This window comes from Puma concolor, chromosome B4 (assembly GCF_028749965.1).
Source record: "Puma concolor isolate L17-30 chromosome B4, mPumCon1.1.hap2, whole genome shotgun sequence".
Classification (NCBI taxonomy): Eukaryota; Metazoa; Chordata; class Mammalia; order Carnivora; family Felidae; genus Puma; species Puma concolor.
The window spans coordinates 60,743,173-60,763,775 of NC_141673.1; the positions used below are offsets into that span (position 1 = coordinate 60,743,173).

Consider the following 20,603-nt stretch of genomic DNA (forward strand, 5'->3'; position numbering starts at 1 on the left):
AAGATGTCATTTATAGCACCATTTAAACATGAAATACTTGGGCATAATATGAACAAATTATAATATAGCAATACAATGGAAATTTTAAAACACTGACATTGAGATATGAATAAACATAGAATTCATTGGAATAGAACAATGTGTATTGAAATAGAGTATCGTAAGGCAAACTGAGGAGAAAAATAATGTCTTCACAAATGGTGCTACTACAATAAGATATACATATGGATAAAAATGAACACAATGAAAAATAAACTTGAAATAGATTATAGACTTAATAAAAAATGATTTTTCAAAAGATACTGTTAAAAAATGAAAAGAAATGCCCTGTACTAGGAGAAGAAATTTATAAAACATACATGTGACAAAGGTCATGTATTTAGTGTGTGTATATATAATATATATATAGAAAACATATATGCAAAAATATTATGGGTATATTTTATATATATGAAATGTATATTATTTTAATATATGTATGCATAATATAGATACAAAATAACATCTATATGCACATACTCATATACACATACTTAACTAATAAAAAATGGTCATATTTGAACATATACTTCACATAGGAAGATTCACGAATATCAAATGTGCACATGAAAAGATGCTCAACATCATTAGTCATTAAGGAAATAAAAACTGATAATAAGACATTACTAAACATTGGTTAGAATAGTAAAAATTAAACGTACTAACAATAGCAAGTGTGGTAAAAATGAGGTAATTGAAATTTTTGTATATTTCTGGTGGAAATATAAAATAGTAAAACTACTTTTTTAGTTTTATAGTTTATTATAAAATTTAAAATGTATCTATTATATAATACGGTAAACCCATCCCTAAGAATTTACCCAGGAGGAAAAAAAAATATGTTCTTAGAAAGACTTAATAATTGCAACTTTATTCATAATAACCAAAAGAGGAATGTAATACAAGTAAACATCGAGAAGTGGAAAAATGGTATATTTTTACATGGAATGCTACACAGCAATAAAAATAAAGAATTCATGTATGTGATAATGTGGATAAATCTTAAAGTAGTATGCCAAGGGAAAATATATACATATTAAAGAGAAAATACTTTAAGATTTAATTTAATCAGAAAAGACAAACCAAATCTATTATGAAGGATTAACTGGGAAAGAGCACAAACATTTACAAGTGATAGAAATTTGTGTATCTTGATTGCATTAGTAGTTATAAGGAGGTATATACACGTTTGTCAAAACTCAATGGAATGCTACACTTAAGTGCATTTTATTGTATATATGTAAGTTATACTTGAATAAAAGTGATTTAAATAAGACCAGTCACACAGTGGGGGAAGATATTTGTAATAATCATTAAGGACTGTAATAAGAATTTGTAAAATTTATTACAAACCAATAGGAAAACAAAACCCAATCTAATAACAATTAGACTAATTTCTTGAATAAAAAGCATATCTAAAGGCCAGTGAACATGTGAAATGTGAACTTTCTAGTACTTAGGGAAAAGGAAATTAAATTCACAGCTACTGCACAACCATGAGAATAAGTGACATTAAACAGATGGACCATACCAAGTATCTTGAAGATTAGAGTGTACATTCATATAAACACTATGAGAACTTTTTGAATATATTTATTATGCTGATGTCCAGATAACTGTGAAACAGGAAATTATGATCCTAGGTATTTACCCAATCAAAATGTATACATATGTATGCAAAAATATATGCATGTTTAAGAAAGGTTTAGCCTTATTCTCAATAATCCAAAAACTTGAAATATAAAAATGTCCATTAATGATATGAATCAGTTTTTAAATTGTGATATATTCATAAAATGGACGAGTATAGTAATGAAGATAAAACTAATATTGCTACATGCAATAGCATGAAAAGTTCTCACAAACAGAATTTTGAATGAAGATACGAGACACAAAAGAATACGTAGAGTATGATCATTTACGTGAATTTCACAAATAAGCAAAACTTATCTCTGGAGTTAGAAATCAGGATAGTGTCTCTATTCAGGGAGGATTGTGAGGGTATGGACTAGGTCTAGGCTTAGGTTATAAGGCTTAAATGATGCCATTCGTGTGCTATATACAGAACTGTGCCCTTATGATTTGTTCACTTTTCTGTAATGTTAAACTATTGCAAAATTTAACAATTAAGAAACAGACAAACCCTGAGATTTCACCATTTTATCTGACACTTTAGTGTTCTATAATAGTTCCTTATTTCTATACTTCTTAGTAATGCACCAAACCCTTTTACATACATTCAGCTTATTAAAATATGAGGCAATGCTTGTCACAAGTTGTATTCATTAGGATAGCTCAGGTTAACATCCAGCCAATCACTGAATTTCAAAGACCATGCCATTTAAGTGAATTAATATATCTGTGTGTGTGTGTGTGTGTGTGTGTGTGTGTGTGTGTGTGTGTGTGTGTGTATGTACACATCTTTATTCAGTCTCCTCTCCTCTGCCCCTCTATCTTTCATTCATTACTCAGGCTGCCAAAACCTGGCATCTTTATCCACTAATGTACTATCACCACTCTTGCTCAATTCATTATTATTACTCTGCTTTTAGAAGGCCTCCTTCCATCCTATTGCTCACATCTGGATAAGGCTATTTAGACTCTACATCCTTAATATGTTATTAAAAAACAAGTTCATCTCTTCCATTCCTACTTTAGATCACTTTGATCTCATATTCGATATGAAGCATTCATACTCTAATTGGACTTCCTGTCTCCTGTTTTGATCATTTTAATTCTCACCACACCTAGAGTAAGTTCTGAGACACCATCTCAATTCCTATAGACTAGGCTGGCTACATCTCCACCGTATTCCTATATCCATCATCCCTACATCAGAGCTGTATTGAATGACTTATTTACTGTTTGTCATCCTATTATACTGTGACACTCTTGACAGAGCCCATCTTATTCTCAGTAGTAGACTCAGATCTTATCACATTTCCTGGAATATAATAGTTTCTCTGTATATTAATTAAACACATAGATATCTACAAAGACCAGGATATATCCTCTACTTATATTTTAAGGTTCTACTTGACAGAAGTCCTTTAATTCCTGTGGTTCATATAGAAGATACTACACTAATGTTGAAAGATCTTCCTTCCATATAAGAATTTGTATCATGCTCCCCTAACCCTTCAGTGCCCCATTTTTTGAGTATTAGAATATAGTCTCTCAGGCTGGGCGTTTCATCGACTCTGCCTGCTCAGAGTTCCATGGGACATTTCATTTAAATTCTAATGTAGACCATGTGAAAAAAAATAGATATCATAAAAAAATAAGGATGAGGTAATGAGGTCTTTAAAAAGTTCTAGATATGAGCTAATGATAGTTTTCTATAATATTCTATTTACCTGAACTTGTTGCTAGGAAGTCCCTTAATTGTATGGGGTTACTCTTTGATTTTACTGACTATATATAGGGCAAACCACTTAGACTGTAGTTCAGTTAGAATGGACTTAGCATTTCTGTTGTATGGTGTGGTGTGAGATAGCTAGTTTCAACCAAAGCCTGCTTCTGGGTTCCTTCTTTGACAAAACGGTCTAGGATGGACCTGTGTAACCAAAAGGAGCATTCAGAATTTCTAGACACTATCAGAGAGGATGAATGCTGAATTATGCTTATGGGCAAAAAACTTTGTCTAAATGCTGTTATTCTATTCTCTTCTGCAGAGGCACACCTGAAACGCCTGCAGTAGCTCAAATAAGAAGCACAGAATTGTTACCCAAAACCCACCTTCCTTTCTTCTTCCAGTCATGCTTCCTTCATTTCCTATTGTAGCCTCCAGTAAAAGTCCCTGCTGATCCTGGATATCATCCTAGGATGCAGAATAACCCTTTGCTTTCTATTTACCTGCTTCAGAAACGTGCCTCAGAAACATTCTGACAAATTAATTATATTGCAGATGTAAGTTATTAATTTTTAACATGCCTAGACATCAAAACTGTTTAAAAAAACAAGATCTTTTTTAGTTGAAGAGATGTATTTGTACAATTGAGATTGCGTGTGTGTGTGTGTGTGTGAGTGTGTGTATGTGCATGTGTTAGCAGTTAGGGCAATAGATACTGCATTATATGCTTATCAAATGTGACCATTTTATTGCTCACATATTTAACCAACTCATAAAGCAGGCTTAGAAATCTCTTCATTTGCTTCCATGATTAATATTCTCGAGAAAGAAATAACATTCAAGAAATGAAATTAATTTCTCATACCCTTATGAACTATCCAAATTTTTAATACACACATGCATTTATAAAAATGAATGTTTGTATATAAATGTGTATATATGGAAATATATACACACACACATGCACACACACACACACACACTTAGGAAAGTGACAGGAAATATTTTACTTTTTCAAATTTCGTAATAGAAAAAATGGATTTGAGAGAGATGAACATACTTACAGTTTAGTCTCTCATTCAGGCCCCAGTTTTCTTTCCACACAGATCCTCAGTGGCACTCACAATTAAATAAGAATTATCAGTAGTGACATGGATATAATGTAGTCATGCTTTCTTACTGTCACTCAAAGGTAACAGTAGAAACGCATACACAGCCTATATCAATTTTTATATCCTTAGGTCTAACATTTATCACAAATCACAGTATCTGCCTAAATTAGAAAAGGAGCTATTTCTGCATAATCTGATTAGCTATATAGAAGGAAAGACTAGTAAACAGGCAAGGAAAACCAGAAATTCTTTGATTTTTGAAAAGTCGATGATGTGACCAATTTTAGTGTGGGGTGGTTTCCTTAACCTGTTATGTAGGTAACATCACCTAAGTTAAAAAAAAAAAAAAAACAAAAAACAAGTGTCCTTGGTGAGCCTACTTTGAAGTCACTAATGAATGGACAATGTAATTGGTATAGAAAAGTAAAAGAAAACAAAAGCTGACTGATTCACCTAGGAATAGGGACATGTCCTTGGAGATTGGAAGATGCATTAATAACACAAGGTCAGGGTGTATTATCAGTGTATTAAGTCTTTGCCAAAATGATGATCTGAATAATATTATGTTCTTCACTTGAATTCACATTTTGTTGACTGCTCATGATATATAGCAATTTTCAAATGTTTACTGGCAATTTATGCTTTATTTATGAGTATAATACTACTATTCTTTCAGTGTTATTTTAACAAAAGTGATACCTTATTCTTTTCTAAGATATTTTTATATATTCAGGATATTAAGTTTATGCATGTCTTAATGTGTTACAAATCCTATTTAATGCTTTGTTATTTAACATTTAATATAATTTAGGGTGTTGCTGGTATAAAGAAAATTGGGTTAATATGTAGTAAAATATATATCTTTTGTTTTATTATTTTTGAATCTGTTGCCATTACTTGAGAGGCTTTACTGATTCTGATCTTATCATATATTTACTTATATTTTCTTCCAGTAGCTTTATGACCTATTTACATTAGCTTCTATAATGTGTCTGGATTATATGAGGATATAAAAATTTCCCCCAAATGATTAAACAGTTTTTTTAATGCCATTTTAGGGGTTGAGAAAGATACAATCTGGCAGAAAAACCTGTGGTAATATTTTGCACATAAAATGCTAATTTTTATCAGTATGTTAATAATGTGTATGTGTATTTTGTATTTTTTAATATTTATTTATTTTTGAGAGAGAGGGAGAGAGAAGGAGTGGGAGAGGGGAAGAGAGAGAGGGAGACACAGAATCTAAGCTGTCAGCACAGAGCCCAATGCGGGGCTCGAACCCATGGACCATGAGATCATGACCTGAGCTGAAGTTGGACATTTAACCATCCGAGCCACCCAGGTGCCCCAGTATGTTAATAATATATTAGCTAAGGTTGAAGAATTTGAAAAAACAGCATATCACGAATTGATGTTCAACACTCTTTTCTCATATGCTAGAAATTTAATATCAGCATCTTTGCTTACTAAAATAGTTAGTAAGTAAAAATTAAAAAAAAGGTGGTTTTAACCAGAAAAGTGGCAATGTAAATAGTGAGATGTAGTTAAATTCCACCAAATAGATGGAACATGAGACTGAATAAGAGAACTTTGGGAATAAGTGTAGAAAGAAGAGAGAAAAGATCAAAAGATTGAATGAACCTTGGGCCAATCCAACATGCAGAAGTCAGAAAAAGAAGGACGGATCCATAGAGAATTTGTCCTTCAAGAAGTCTCCCATGTCATTTGTAATGTACCACTTGGTTTTGAACATAATCTGTCAGAATGCTTTCTAGTATCTTTTAAAGGACAAAGCCAGGGTAAAAAACACATGAAGAAATCATTAGTTGACATTGCTGCCTGTAATTCTAATCCAACACTGCTGAGTTATTTTCCCATTCATATTTGATTCTTCTACCCCCTTTTTTCTACAGTAAGATTCCTAGTTGTCAACATCAACATATTTATTAATTTGCCCAGTGCTAAAATTTTTACAAGATGAAATCAGAATTTCTCCATCAGTACCACCAATGATAACAAAGATTCATTTGTTAATTCTTTTACTCTTTAGAACATATCCCATGGACAGTCAAGGATCAGAGCATGATATTTTAAAGAGTTACACACTAAATTATTTTTGTTTCTTTGCTTTTTACCCCTGTGGTTTGTTCAATGTAAATTACTGTTACTTCATTTGTTTCTGTTTTGTTCAATTATAATTTTTCCCATAATATGGTCCCTTAAACTTTAAAATATAGTTGAAAAATTAAAATTTTATTTTAAAGGTATACTCAAAAGAGCTTCATGAGTTCATTTCATTTCTTGAAAAAGTTTTTTTGGATTTATGGTATAAGAATGTCAATTTTTCAATCATGTATCTATTCATTCAAAAAAAGGTTCAGTACTCACATCCTAGCTATGAAATCAGGCATTAGATTATTGATTATTTTCCAAATTCTCATCTATCTATTATCTATCTATCTATCTATCTATCTATCTATCTATCTATCTATCTATCTATCTATCATCTATTATCTGTCTATTCCCGTCTATCCATCTATCCACCTAACCATCCATCCATCTATCTATCTATCTATCATCATCATCTATCATTATCTGCCTGTCATCTAACTATCCATTAACCTAATTGGAAATATTGCATAATGGTTAAAAAACTACACTTGGAATTAAAGCTCTAATTGCACTCCTGTCTCTATAATTTCTAAACTTTGTAATGAGTGTGAGCAAGTAAAACGATTTCCCTAATTCTCAGTTTTTTCAACAACCGAAAACTTCATTATTATGTATACTTTGCCTCTTATCATGATTACATTGAAAACATATACAATTAGCATAGTACTTCTGCATAGTAGAAATTCAATAAATGATAGGTGCTACAATGATTAGTAACTACAAAAAGTTTGAACTTAAAACAAAAACAAGTTTGAACTTAGGTGTACATTGTCAAATCACTGAAGAAAATATTCATTCTCAAATTTCAGTGTGCAAAACCCTATTTCTATTCTTAATATTGAACACAATTGCTTGTTAAAAAAAGATAAGTAGGAGTAGTATTTGAGTTAGGTACCCATATGCTGCTCTTCTAGTGATAGATTTACATGTTTGAAAGAAAAGACTCAAAAAGTAGTTAATTTAGCACATATTATTGCCATTTTGGCACATATTATTATGTATGATCCAAAATAATCTGCTAGTTTACAGCATGATTGTCTTGCTTATTGGCTACATGATTGTTTTAATGTGACAACTCAAACGGTTGTCTATCATCATGCTTGAAACAATAAAGACAAAGGCCATCTGGTGTTTTGTAGGCTCTTCTGAGTATTTTTTCATCTTTCTTATTTCTCCTTAGAGACACTCTCCCCTTAGATTTCCTGTAGAAATGTGTTCATTCCTTTTAGATCATTTGAAACTAATAAGTATTTCCCAAGTTACAAGGTAATCATCTCAGCTATTGTAATCTTCATGAATGATTGCCAAGTGGGATTAGTGGACACACATCTTATAATTTGCATGATATTTATTTATTATTTTTTTGTTACTATTTATTTTTTTATTTATTTTTCAATTTTTGAAATTTATTGTCAAAATGGTTTCCATACAACACCCAGTGCTCATCCCAAAAGGTGCCCTCCTCAATACCCATCACCCACCCTCCCCTCCCTCCCACCCCCCATCAACCCTCAGTTTGTTCTCGGTTTTTAACAGTCTCTTATGCTTTGGCTCTCTCCCACTCTAACCTCTTTTTTTTTTTTCTCCTTCCCCTCCCCCATGGGTTTCTGTTAAGTTTCTCAGGATCCACCTAAGAGTGAAACCATATGGTATCTGTCTTTCTCTGTATGGCTTATTTCACTTAGCATCACACTCTCCAGTTCCATCCACGTTGCTACAAAGGGCCATATTTCGTTCTTTCTCATTGCCCTGTAGTACTCCATTGTGTATATAAACCACAATTTTTTATCCATTCATCAGTTGATGGGCATTTAGGCTCTTCCCATAATTTGGCTATTGTTGAGAGTGCTGCTGTAAACATTGGGGTACAAGTGCACCTATGCATCAGCACTCCTGTATCCCTTGGGTAAGTTCCTAGCAGTGCTATTTCTGGGTCATAGGGTAGGTGTATTTTTTTCTGAGGAACCTCCACACTGTTTTCCAGAGTGGCTGCACCAATTTGCATTCCCACCAACAGTGCAAGAGGGTTCCCGTTTCTCCACATCCTCGCCAGCATCTATAGTCTCCTGATTCGTTCATTTTGGCCACTCTGACTGGCGTGAGGTGATATCTGAGTGTGGTTTTGATTTGCATTTCCCTGATAAGGAGCGACGTTGAGCATCTTTTCATGTGCCTGTTGGCCATCCGGATGTCTTCTTTAGAGAAGTGTCTATTCATGTTTTCTGCCCATTTCTTCAATGGGTTATTTGTTTTTCGGGTGTGGAGTTTGGTGAGCTCTTTATAGATTTTGGATACTAGCCCTTTTTCCGATATGTCATTTGCAAATATCTTTTCCCATTCCGTTGGTTGCCTTTTAGTTTTGTTGGTTGTTTCCTTTGCTGTGCGGAAGCTTTTTATCTTCATAAGGTCCCAGTAATTCATTTTTGCTTTTAATTCCCTTGCCTTTGGGGATGTGTCGAGTAAGAGATTGCTATGGCTGAGGTCAGAGAGGTCTTTTCCTGCTTTCTCCTCTAGGGTTTTGATGGTTTCCTGTCTCACATTCAGGTCCTTTATCCATTTTGAGTTTACTTTTGTGAATGGTGTGAGAAAGTGGTCTAGTTTCAACCTTCTGCATGTTGCTGTCCAGTTCTCCCAGCACCATTTGTTAAAGAGACTGTCTTTTTTCCATTGGATGTTTTTTCCTGCTTTGTCAAAGATGAGTTGGCCATACGTTTGTGGGTCTAGTTCTGGGGTTTCTATTCTATTCCATTGGTCTATGTGTCTGTTTTTGTGCCAATTCCATGCTGTCTTGATGATGACAGCTTTGTAGTAGAGGCTAAAGTCTGGGATTGTGATGCCTCCAGCTTTGGTCTTCTTCTTCAAAATTACTTTGGCTATTTGGGGCCTTTTGTGGTTCCACATGAATTTTAGGATTGCTTGTTCTAGTTTCGAGAAGAATGCTGGTGCAATTTTGATTGGGATTGCATTGAATGTGTAGATAGCTTTGGGTAGTATTGACATTTTGACAATATTTATTCTTCCAATCCATGAGCAGGGAATGTCTTTCCATTTCTTTATATCTTCTTCAATTACCTTCATAAGCTTTCTGTAGTTTTCAGCATACAGATCTTTTACATCTTTGGTTAGATTTATTCCTAGGTATTTTATGCTTCTTTGTGCAATTGTGAATGGGATCGGTTTCTTTATTTGTCTTTCTGTTGCTTCATTGTTAGTGTTAAAGAATGTAACTGATTTCTGTACATTGATTTTGTATCCTGCAACTTTGCTAAATTCATGTATCAGTTCTAGCAGACTTTTGGTGGAGTCTATCGGATTTTCCATGTATAGTATCATGTCATCTGCAAAAAGTAAAACCTTGACTTCATCTTTGCCAATTTGGATGCCTTTGATTTCCTTTTGTTGTCTGATTGCTGATGCTAGAACTTCCAAAACTATGTTAAACAAGAACGGTGAGAGTGGACATCCCTGTCGTGTTCCTGAACTCAGGGAAGAAGCTCTCAGTTTTTCCCCATTGAGGATGATGTTAGCTGTGGGCTTTTCATAAATGGCTTTTATGATTAAGTATGTTCCTTCTATCCCGACTTTCTCAAGGGTTTTTATTAAGAAAGGGTGCTGAATTTTGTCAAAGGCCTTTTCTGCATCGATTGACAGGATCATATGGTTCTTATCTTTTCTTTTATTAATGTGATCTAACACGTTGATTGATTTGTGAATGTTGAACCAGCTCTGCATCCCAGGAATGAATCCCACTTGATCATGGTGAATAATTCTTTTTATATGCTGTTGAATTTGATTTGCTAGTATCTTATTGAGAATTTTTGCATCCATATTCATCAGGGATATTGGCCTATAGTTCTCTTTTTTTACTGGGTCTCTGTCTGGTTTGGGAAGTAAAGTAATACTGGCTTCATGGAATGAGACTGGAAGTTTTCCTCCCCTTTCTATTTCTTGGAATAGCTTGAGAAGGATAGGTATTATCTCTGCTTTAAAAGTCTGGTAGAACTCCCCTGGGAAGCCATCTGGTCCTGGACTCTTATTTGTTGGGAGATTTTTGATAACTGATTCAATTTCTTCGCTGGTTATGGGTCTGTTCAAGCTTTCTATTTCCTCCTGATTGAGTTTTGGAAGCGTGTGGGTGTTTAGGAATTTGTCCATTTTTTCCAGGTTGTCCAATTTGTTGGCATATAATTTTTCATAGTATTCCCTGATAATTGCTTGTATCTCTGAGAGATTGGTTGTAATACTTCCATTTTCATTCATGATTTTATCTATTTGGGTCATCTCCCTTTTCTTTTTGAGAAGGCTGGCTAGAGGTTTGTCAATTTTGTTTATTTTTTCAAAAAACCAACTCTTGGTTTCGTTGATCTGCTCTACAGTTTTTTTAGATTCTATATTGTTTATTTCTGCTCTGATCTTTATTATTTCTCTTCTTCTGCTGGGTTTAGGCTGCCTTTGCTGTTCTGCTTCTATTTCCTTTAGGTGTGCTGTTAGATTTTGCATCTGGGATTTTTCTTGTTTCTTGAGATAGGCCTGGATTGCAATGTATTTTCCTCTCAGGACTGCCTTTGCTGCATCCCAAAGCGTTTGGATTGTTGTATTTTCATTTTCGTTTGTTTCCATATATTTTTTAATTTCTTCTCTAATTGCCTGGTTGACCCACTCATTCTTTAGTAGAGTGTTCTTTTTTTTTTTTTTTTTCAACGTTTATTATTTTTGGGACAGAGAGAGACAGAGCATGAACGGGGGAGGGGCAGAGAGAGAGGGGGAGACACAGAATCTGAAACAGGCTCCAGGCTCTGAGCCATCAGCCCAGAGCCCGACGCAGGGCTCGAACTCACGGACCGCGAGATTGTGACCTGGCTGAAGTCGGACGCTTAACCGACTGCGCCACCCAGGCGCCCCAGTAGAGTGTTCTTTAACCTCCATGCTTTTGGAGGTTTTCCAGACTTTTTCCTGTGGTTGATTTCAAGCTTCATAACATTGTTGTCTGAAAGTATGCATGGTATAATTTCAATTCTTGTATACTTATGAAGGGCTGTTTTGTGACCCAGCATGTGATCTATCTTGGAGAACGTTCCATGTGCAGTCGAGAAGAAAGTATATTCTGTTGCTTTGGGATGCAGAGTTCTAAATATATCTGTCAAGTCCATCTGATCCAATGTATCATTCAGGGCCCTTGTTTCTTTATTGACCGTGTGTCTAGATGATCTGTCCATTTCTGTAAGTGGAGTGTTAAAGTCCCCTGCAATTACCACATTCTTATCAATAAGGTTGCTTATATTTATGAGTAGTTGTTTTATATATTTGGGGGCTCCCGTATTCAGTGCATAGACATTTATAACTGTTAGCTCTTCCTGATGGATAGACCCTGTGATTATTATATAATGCCCTTCTTCATCTCTTGTTACAGCCTTTAATTTAAAGTCTAGCTTGTCTCACATAAGTATGGCTACTCCAGCTTTCTTTTGGCTTCCAGTAGCATGATAAATAGTTCTCCATCCCCTCACTCTCAATCTAAAGTTGTCCTCAGGTTTAAAATGAGACTCTTGTAGACAGCAAATAGATAGGTCTTGTTTTTTTATCCATTCTGATACCCTATACCTTTTGGTTGGTGCATTTAGTCCATTTACATTCAGTGTTATTATAGAAAGATACGGGTTTAGAGTCATTGTGATGTCTGTATGTTTTATGCTTGTAGTGATGTCTCTGGTACTTTGTCTCACAGGATCCCCCTTAGGATCTCCTGTAGGGCTGGTTTAGTGGTGATGAATTCCTTCAGTTTTTGTTTGTTTGGGAAGACCTTTATCTCTCCTTCTATTCTAAATGACAGACTTGCTGGATAAAGGATTCTTGGCTGCATATTTTTCTGTTCATCACATTGAATATCTCCTGCCATGCCTTTCTGGCCTGCCAAGTTTCAAAAGAGAGATCAGTCACGAGTCTTATAGGTCTCCCTTTATATGTTAGGGCACGTTTATCCCTTGCTGCTTTCAGAATTTTCTCTTCATCCTTGTATTTTGCCAGTTTCACTATGATATGTCGTGCAGAAGATCAATTCAATTTACGTCTGAAGGGAGTTCTCTGTGCCTCTTGGATTTCAATGCCTTTTTCCTTCCCCAGTTCAGGGAAGTTCTCAGCTATTATTTCTTCAAGTACACCTTCAGCACCTTTCCCTCTCTCTTCCTCCTCTGGGATACCAATTATGCATGTATTATTTCTTTTTAGTGTATCACTTAGTTCTCTAATTTTCCCCTCATACTCCTGGATTTTTTTTATCTCTCTTTTTCTCAGCTTCCTCTTTTTCCATAATTTTACCTTCTAGTTCACCTATTCTCTCCTCTGCCTCTTCAATCTGAACTGTGGTCATTTCCATTTTATTTTGCATGTTGTTTAAAGTGTTTTTCAGTCCTCCTGACTGTTCCTTAGTCCCTTGATCTCTGTAGCAAGAGATTCTCTGCTGTCCTCTATACTGTTTTCAAGCCCAGCGATTAATTTTATGACTATTATTCTAAATTCACTTTCTGTTATATTATTTAAATCCTTTTTGATCAGTTCATTGCCGTTATTTCCTGGAGATTCTTTTGAGGGGAATTCTTCCGTTTGGTCATTTTCAATAGTCCCTGGGGTGGTGTGGACCTGCAGGGCACTTCCCCTTTGCTGTGGTGTATGACTGGAGTTGGTGGGCAGGGCCGCAGTCAGACCTGATGTCTGCCCCCAGCCCACCGCTGGGGCCACAGTCAGACCGGTGTGTGCCTTCTCTTCCCCTCTCCTAGGGGCGGGATTCACTGTGGGGTGGCGTGGCCTGTCTGGGCTACTTGCACACTGCCAGGCTTGTGGTGCTGGGCATATGGCGTATTAGCTGGGGTGAGTAGGCAAGGTGCATGGGGGCAGGAGGGACAGGCTTATCTCACTTCTCCTTGGGTGATCCACTTCAGGAAGGGGCCCTGTGGCAGCGGGAGCGAGTCAGACCTGCTGCCCGAGGGGTGGCTCCGCAGAAGCACAGCCTTGGGTGTTTGTGCGGAGGGAGCAAGTGCCCTGGCAGAAACTGGTTCCCTTTGGGATTTTGGCTGGGGGATGGGCGAGGGAGATGGAGCTGGCGAGCGCCTTTGTTTCCCGCCAAACTGAGCTCTGTCCTCCCGGGGCTCAGCAACTCTCCCTCCCTTTGTCTTCCAGCCTTCCTGCTTTCTGAGCAGAGCTGTTAACTTATGACCTCCTAGATGCTAAGTCGTGCTTGCTGTGGGAACACACTCCGTCTGGCCCCTCCACTTTTGCCAGCCAGACTCAGGGTCTCTGCTTGGCCGGCGGGTCGCCCCTTTGCCCCGGCTCCCTCCCGCCAGTCCGTGGAGTGCTCACTGCCTGGCCGCCCTTCCCACCCTCTTCCGTGGGCCTCTCGTCTGCACTTGGCTCTGGAGACTCCGTTCTGCTAATCCTCTGGCGGTTTTCTGGGTTATTTAGGCAGGTGTAGGTGGAATCTAAGTGATCAGCAGGACGCGCGGTGAGCCCAGTGTCCTCCTATGCCGCCATCTTCCTCCAATCTCTTTGCATGATATTTAAAAAGAGGAGTTTACAAAAATCTTTATTACCCAGGGCATAGTACCCTATGTTTAGATATATTGATAGTGCAGAAAAATCACATTCTTGAACTATTCGCACTATATCTCTCTGCTTTGAATCAATATGAGGATATTTTATATTAATTTTTCTACCTACAAAATTAAATATCGTTTCCCAGTGAGTATGTTTGTCTTTCATTATAGTCGATCCCATAGTAGTTTCCAGAAAAAAAAGACCAACATGTAGTGCTTATGGTAAGTAAAATAATGGTGCTTTTTTCAAAAATATAAGAATAATTACAAATACTATGTAAGTTACATACAAATAAGCAATGATTTGAAAGTGATATTTTGTTATTACTCCTTGTATAAAGCATTATTTATTCCTCATTTTCTAAACCCATAAATACAAGAGCTTGACATTTGATTTATGCGCTTGCACCTGCATTTCTAATACTCTAGTGGTATAAACCAGACACTGTACTACAATATTGTAGAGGGATTGAAGAGTATCCTAGTGTTCTCTAGAGAAAGAGTGCCTGAACAACTCTACAAGTCAGTCAAATGTAACAGAGTTGGAGGATATTTTTCTTGGAGAATTGGCTTCACATATGTTAATATGCTTTTTTTAAATAGGAAAAATAGCTCTTTTGGAGGTGCTAATTCTGATGAACACTTTGAGCAATGAAAACTTATCATTGATAATTAGTGGGGTTTCTGAATTTTTATATGAGGTAATTGGCAAAATCATGTAAAAGGAAAAATATGTATTCAATAATAAAAATAACGACTTCAGAACAGGTAAAGATATTGATTGGCAGAATTAAGAAGGATGTAGTTTGAATATTTTTATTTAAAATAAAGAATACATATGATATAGTTTTTTTTTTTTTTTCCCTCTCTGCCAGTGCTTATGTTCTAAGTTTATTTGGGAATAGCTTACTTATTTAGCAATTATTTAGCAAGTTGATAACAAAGATTTCCTCGGGTTAAGAGGAATGTAAAATACATCACTAGATTTATTTTAATTGAAAATATGGGTCTAAAATAAGTAACCAATTAGTGTTTTGAATTCACAGTACTTTTTATTTTGCTTTTATAAAATAATAAATTAGAGAAGTTTGAAAAAAACATGTTTTTTGTATGGTTTTTATGGTAGGATGTGTTACTAAGAATGACTGAATTCTTTTTTTTTCCCAACTTTTTTTTTTTTTTTTTTTTTTTTATTTATGGGACAGACAGAGGCAGAGCATGAACGGGGGAGGGGCAGAGAGAGAGGGAGACACAGAATCGGAAACAGGCTCCAGGCTCCGAGCCATCAGCCCAGAGCCTGACGCGGGGCTCGAACTCACGGACCGTGAGATCGTGACCTGGCTGAAGTCGGACGCTTAACCGACTGCGCCACCCAGGCGCCCCTAAGAATGACTGAATTCTTGATGAAAAATGTAAATGCCCTATAATTTAACAACTTACTGAAATTCCTTTATTTTTAATTACTATTATTTTTGTATATGTTTGCAGAAATCATACTTTCATGTATCCTATATAGACATTTATAAAAATGGGGTCAATTTGTATAAACTTTTTTGCAATTTTGCATCTAAAATTACATTCAGAATATTTGTAAAGGGACTATATTCATCAATGTCCTCACTTCAAAATGAAATTATCTGCATGAATAAAATTATTTAAAGAATTGATTATTTAAAAATATTTAGTTCGCTTTCTACTTTTCACTCAAACTACGCCATGACATATGGCTTATATGTAAGATGGAAATTGAATTGCCTTTTGAGAGAGGTAAATATCCCATTATATATTCTCAATATTTTTTTGCTTTTTAGAAATTTGTGTTTTTTTCACATTGCTGAACTTGTAATAGTTTCAATTTATTATTTTGGATATTCTTTATTCATTTTTTAAAAGTTTTTTTAAAAAATAAATGTTTATTTATTTTTGAGAATGAGAGAGCAGGGGTGGGGCAGAGAGAGAGAGGGAGACAAAGAATCTGAAGCAGGCTCCAGGTTCCAAGCTGTCAGCACAGAGCCCCATGTGGGGCTCGAACCTATGAATCCTGAGATCATGACCTGAGCCAAAGTCTCATGCTTAACCGACTGAGCAACCAGGCACCCCTTACATTCTTTTTCTTTTGTCATTTTCTATGTCTTTATCAGTAGTTCATAGAAAAGTTGAAAGAGGCGATAATGGGGCTCTAAGCAAATACAACTTTTAATATGAAATCTAAAATTTCAGAATTTAACTGTAGGTCTTAGTTCATTATACTGGCATATTTTATATCTACATAGTCAAAAATTAAAAATGAATGAATGAATTTTGAATCTGGAACCAAGATTGTATCTAATGTATTTAAAGAAATGGATGAATTTGGAATTAGTTACAACTGAGTTGGAAGTTTGTAAGTAAGGGTGAAAAAGTATTATGGATTTTGCAGGTCAATTTTCAAAACTGAGTTGACTTCTATAGTGCTTTTTAAAAATAGTTTCTGTTGCATGGTTCTAGATTGTATCTTCAGCCTCTTAGAGTTTTACCTCATAAGTGGGTATATTTGTGAATATGGAACCTTTCATATATCATTGTCTACATATAAAGCTAGATAGTATAAAGCTACGTATAAAACTGAGATAGTTTCTTATTATTGTACCTTTTTATTTCTAGAATTTGTTTGACATCACAAAAGAGAAATGAAGCACCATACAAAACAGATAAAGTTTATCCTTCTGGGACTGACAGATTATTCTCAGTTAAAGATTGTAATTTTTTTATTTCTACTTCTAAATTGAGTTGAGTATGATAGGAAACTTAACCATCATTGCCCTCACGCTACTGGATTCTCTCATCTCAAGACCCCAGTGTATTTCTTCCTACGTAATTTCTCTTTCCTGGAAATTTCATTCACAAGTGCTTGTTTCCCCAGATTCCTAATCACCATTGTAACCAGAGAAAAGACCATTTCCTATAATGATTGTATATCTCAGTTATTTTTCTACATATTATTGGGGATTATAGAATTTTTCCTTCTGGCAGCTATGTCCTATGACCGCTATGTTGCCATCTGTAAACCTTTGCATTATACATCTATCATGAACAACAGAATTTGTCATCAGCTTGTACTCAGTTCTTGGGTAACTGAATTCCTGGTCATTTTCCCTCCACTGATCTTAATTCTTAACCTGGATTTCTGTGCCTCAAACATCATCGATCATTTCATTTGTGACATTTCTCCTGTCCTGCAACTTTCTTGCTCAGACACACATTTACTAGAACTGATTGCTTTTTTCTTAGCTGTGATGATCCTTACTGTCACATTGTTCTTAGTAATCCTTTCTTACTCTTATATCATCAAGAAAATTCTAAAATTCCCTTCAATTAAGCAAAAGAAAAAAGCCCTTTCTACCTGCTCTTCTCACATGATTATTGTATCCATCAGTTATGGTAGTTGTATATTCATGTACATAAAGCCATCTGCAAATGAGTTACTTCAAGCAAAGGAGTAGCTGTGCTCAATACTTCAGTTGCCCCTTTGTTGAATCCATTCATTTATACTCTGAGAAACCAGTAAGTTAAACAAACCTTCAGAGACATATTTAGAAAGATACTCTGTGCTTCAGACAAGTAATACTGTTTTTGCAATAATTAATATGAAAACATCAAAAAAAAAAGTGAACAAAAACTGTTTAGACACTTCTAGTTTAAGAAATGATCTTTTGGCACAAAAACAGACACTCAGATCAATGGAACAGAATAGAGAATAGAGAACCTTTCTTCCCCCTACCCCCACCCCCATGTTCATTTGTTTCTTAAATTCTACATATGAGTGAAATCATATAGTATTTGTCTTTCTCTGACAGACTTATTTTGCTTAGTATAATACTCTCTAGGTCCATCCACATTGTTGCAAATGGCAAGTTTTCATTCTTTTCTATGGCTGAGTAATATTCCATTCTACATATATACCACAACTTCCTTATCCATTCATCAGCTTTTGGACATTTGGGCTGGTCTACGTAATTTGGCTATGTTGATAATGCTGCTATAAACAAACATCAGGGTGCATATATCCTCTTGAATCAGTATTTTTGTATCCTTAAGAAACCATTATTCTAGAATTATGGAGAAGCTTAAAAAAGAGTATATGTTATTGAGATTTTAAAAAAAAAATTTTTTTTTCAACGTTTATTTATTTTTGGGACAGAGAGAGAGCATGAACGGGGGCGGGGCAGAGAGAGAGGGAGACACAGAATCGGAAACAGGCTCCAGGCTCTGAGCCATCAGCCCAGAGCCCGACGCGGGGCTCGAACTCACGGACCGCGAGATCGTGACCTGGCTGAAGTCGGACGCTTAACCGACTGCGCCACCCAGGCGCCCCTGTTATTGAGATTTTATAGATCTTTTCTATAATCTGACTTCTCCCTGCTAGTATACATTAAAAGTAATTATAACTCAAGCAGAACAGTTTAGTATCTAAACCATGTAGTTTTGAATACTGGCTCAGCTACCTGAAAACTGATTCTTTAAAATATGTGTATGAGACGGTTTCACTGTTGGCTTTGCAACAGAAGTATTCCTCAGGGGCTAACTTGATATAATTATACTTGACTCTATAAGATAGAGAATTATTGATCAGTGCCCTTCACAATTATGTTAAAACCTATGAGCTAGTCATAAATAAAGTAACGATGATGTCTATGTAATTTAAATTCTCTTTAATTAATAAGGAATTAACAGGCATGTCTGAATAAGAGGGAGATGTTGTAGCTGCTTAATTGTAGTATGGAGATCATGCACCTTAGTTTTCTCCAATCTGTGGGATTCCTAAGTCTTTCCTTGTTTTTCATGACCTTAATGTATTTAAAGAGTACTGATCAGGTATTTGGTAGAAAGCCTGCCAATTTGGTTTGTCTAATGTTTTCTCATGTTTATATTGAGGCTGTACATTTTTGTGGAGAATGCCATGGAGGTGGTATCCCCTTTTTAGGGTATTGTATCAGGGAGTATATGATATCTACATCGTATTACTGATGTTAAATTTGTTAACTTGGTTAATGAGTGTCTTCCAGTTCTTTCTATCATAAAGTTCTCCTTTGAAATTATTATGTATTTTGGTGGAGACACTTTGATATGTGTTGCTGTGGTTGTAAATTGTGGCAGAGGGACAACATTCTATAATTTTATGATTAAATCTCAGTCTTTTAGTGGGCCTGTGTTCTTTGGCCTTCGTAAGTGTTTCTCATAAAAATCTTTTCCCTTGGAGTACAGGCCTTTGTGTGAAGAATATTCTGGGATTATTTCAGAATAGTTACTCTTCCCTATCCTTGCCTGAGTCAGGGGGAGATCCTTGGTTTTTCAGCTTGAGAAACTGGTGGGATTAGTTGGAGGCAAAACCTAAACAAATGTGGGGACCCCCTTTCACAATGATCTTCAGTATCTTCTAATTCTCATGGTGGTAAACACTCCATCTCCAGCAATTTGCCAAAATGACTATTAGTGGAACCATTACCTACATATAGTTCCAGTGATTTATATTCCATGAAAGTAGATCTCAACTGTGACTCTGGACTTTCCAGTCTCTTCAGATTTCAGGGTGTTGTTTCTGTGCAATTTCACTTCTCCAATGGGTAAAGTTCAAGTAAGTTATTGACTTTGATAAAGCAGAAGTGATGACTTTCAAACGCTAAGTGATGGAACTGAAGCCGGAAGTCCATAGGGTTTTCTATAAAGGTGCTTATGTTGCCTGCATAAATAAAGTCAGTTGTGCTTCTTCCTATTTAATATGAATACTTTCTTCCTTCTTTTATTTTACTTTATTACGTAAATTATAATCTACAGTACAATATTTAGATGTAGCAAGAGTGACCATCTTGATCTTACTCATTTTCTTAGGATGAGATCATTCAGACTTTCACAATGAAGTAGTATGTTAGCTATAGTATTTCTTTCCTTTTTCTTTTGTTTTTTACTATATTTTGGATGTCCTTTGGTATCGTAGACTCTGGGTCTAGAGTTCTTTCTTGTCTAGCAAGAAAGCAGGATGCAGGATTAAAATCAGGGAGATGGCTAATGTCCAAGAGAAGACAAGAGCCCAGGTTAAGGGTCTTTGCTCTGTTTTTATTATCAGAAGGTTTACAAAACATGGTGATGGATATGCACAAAGAGACAATGAAACTGTAAACATTAACTCATGGATGTGAAGAAAAGGGGGTTTTGAAGAAATGTGGGGTTAGGGATTTGGGTTAATATAAAACAAAATCCTGGCGCCGGGTAGATGGTTGTTAAGGGCAGACATGAGGCTCTGCCTCTGTTTACCTAAAATGGCCTAGGGGACAGGGAGGGGGACAAAACAGAAGAGACTCATAA

The 20,603-nt window shown here is 35.7% G+C and overlaps 1 pseudogene; it reads left to right on the forward strand.

Moving 5' to 3' along the window:
- The first annotated feature begins 16,924 nt into the window (after positions 1-16,924).
- LOC112863645 (olfactory receptor 6C70-like) lies at positions 16,925-17,865 on the forward strand (annotated as a pseudogene).
- The last annotated feature ends 2,738 nt before the right edge of the window (positions 17,866-20,603 follow it).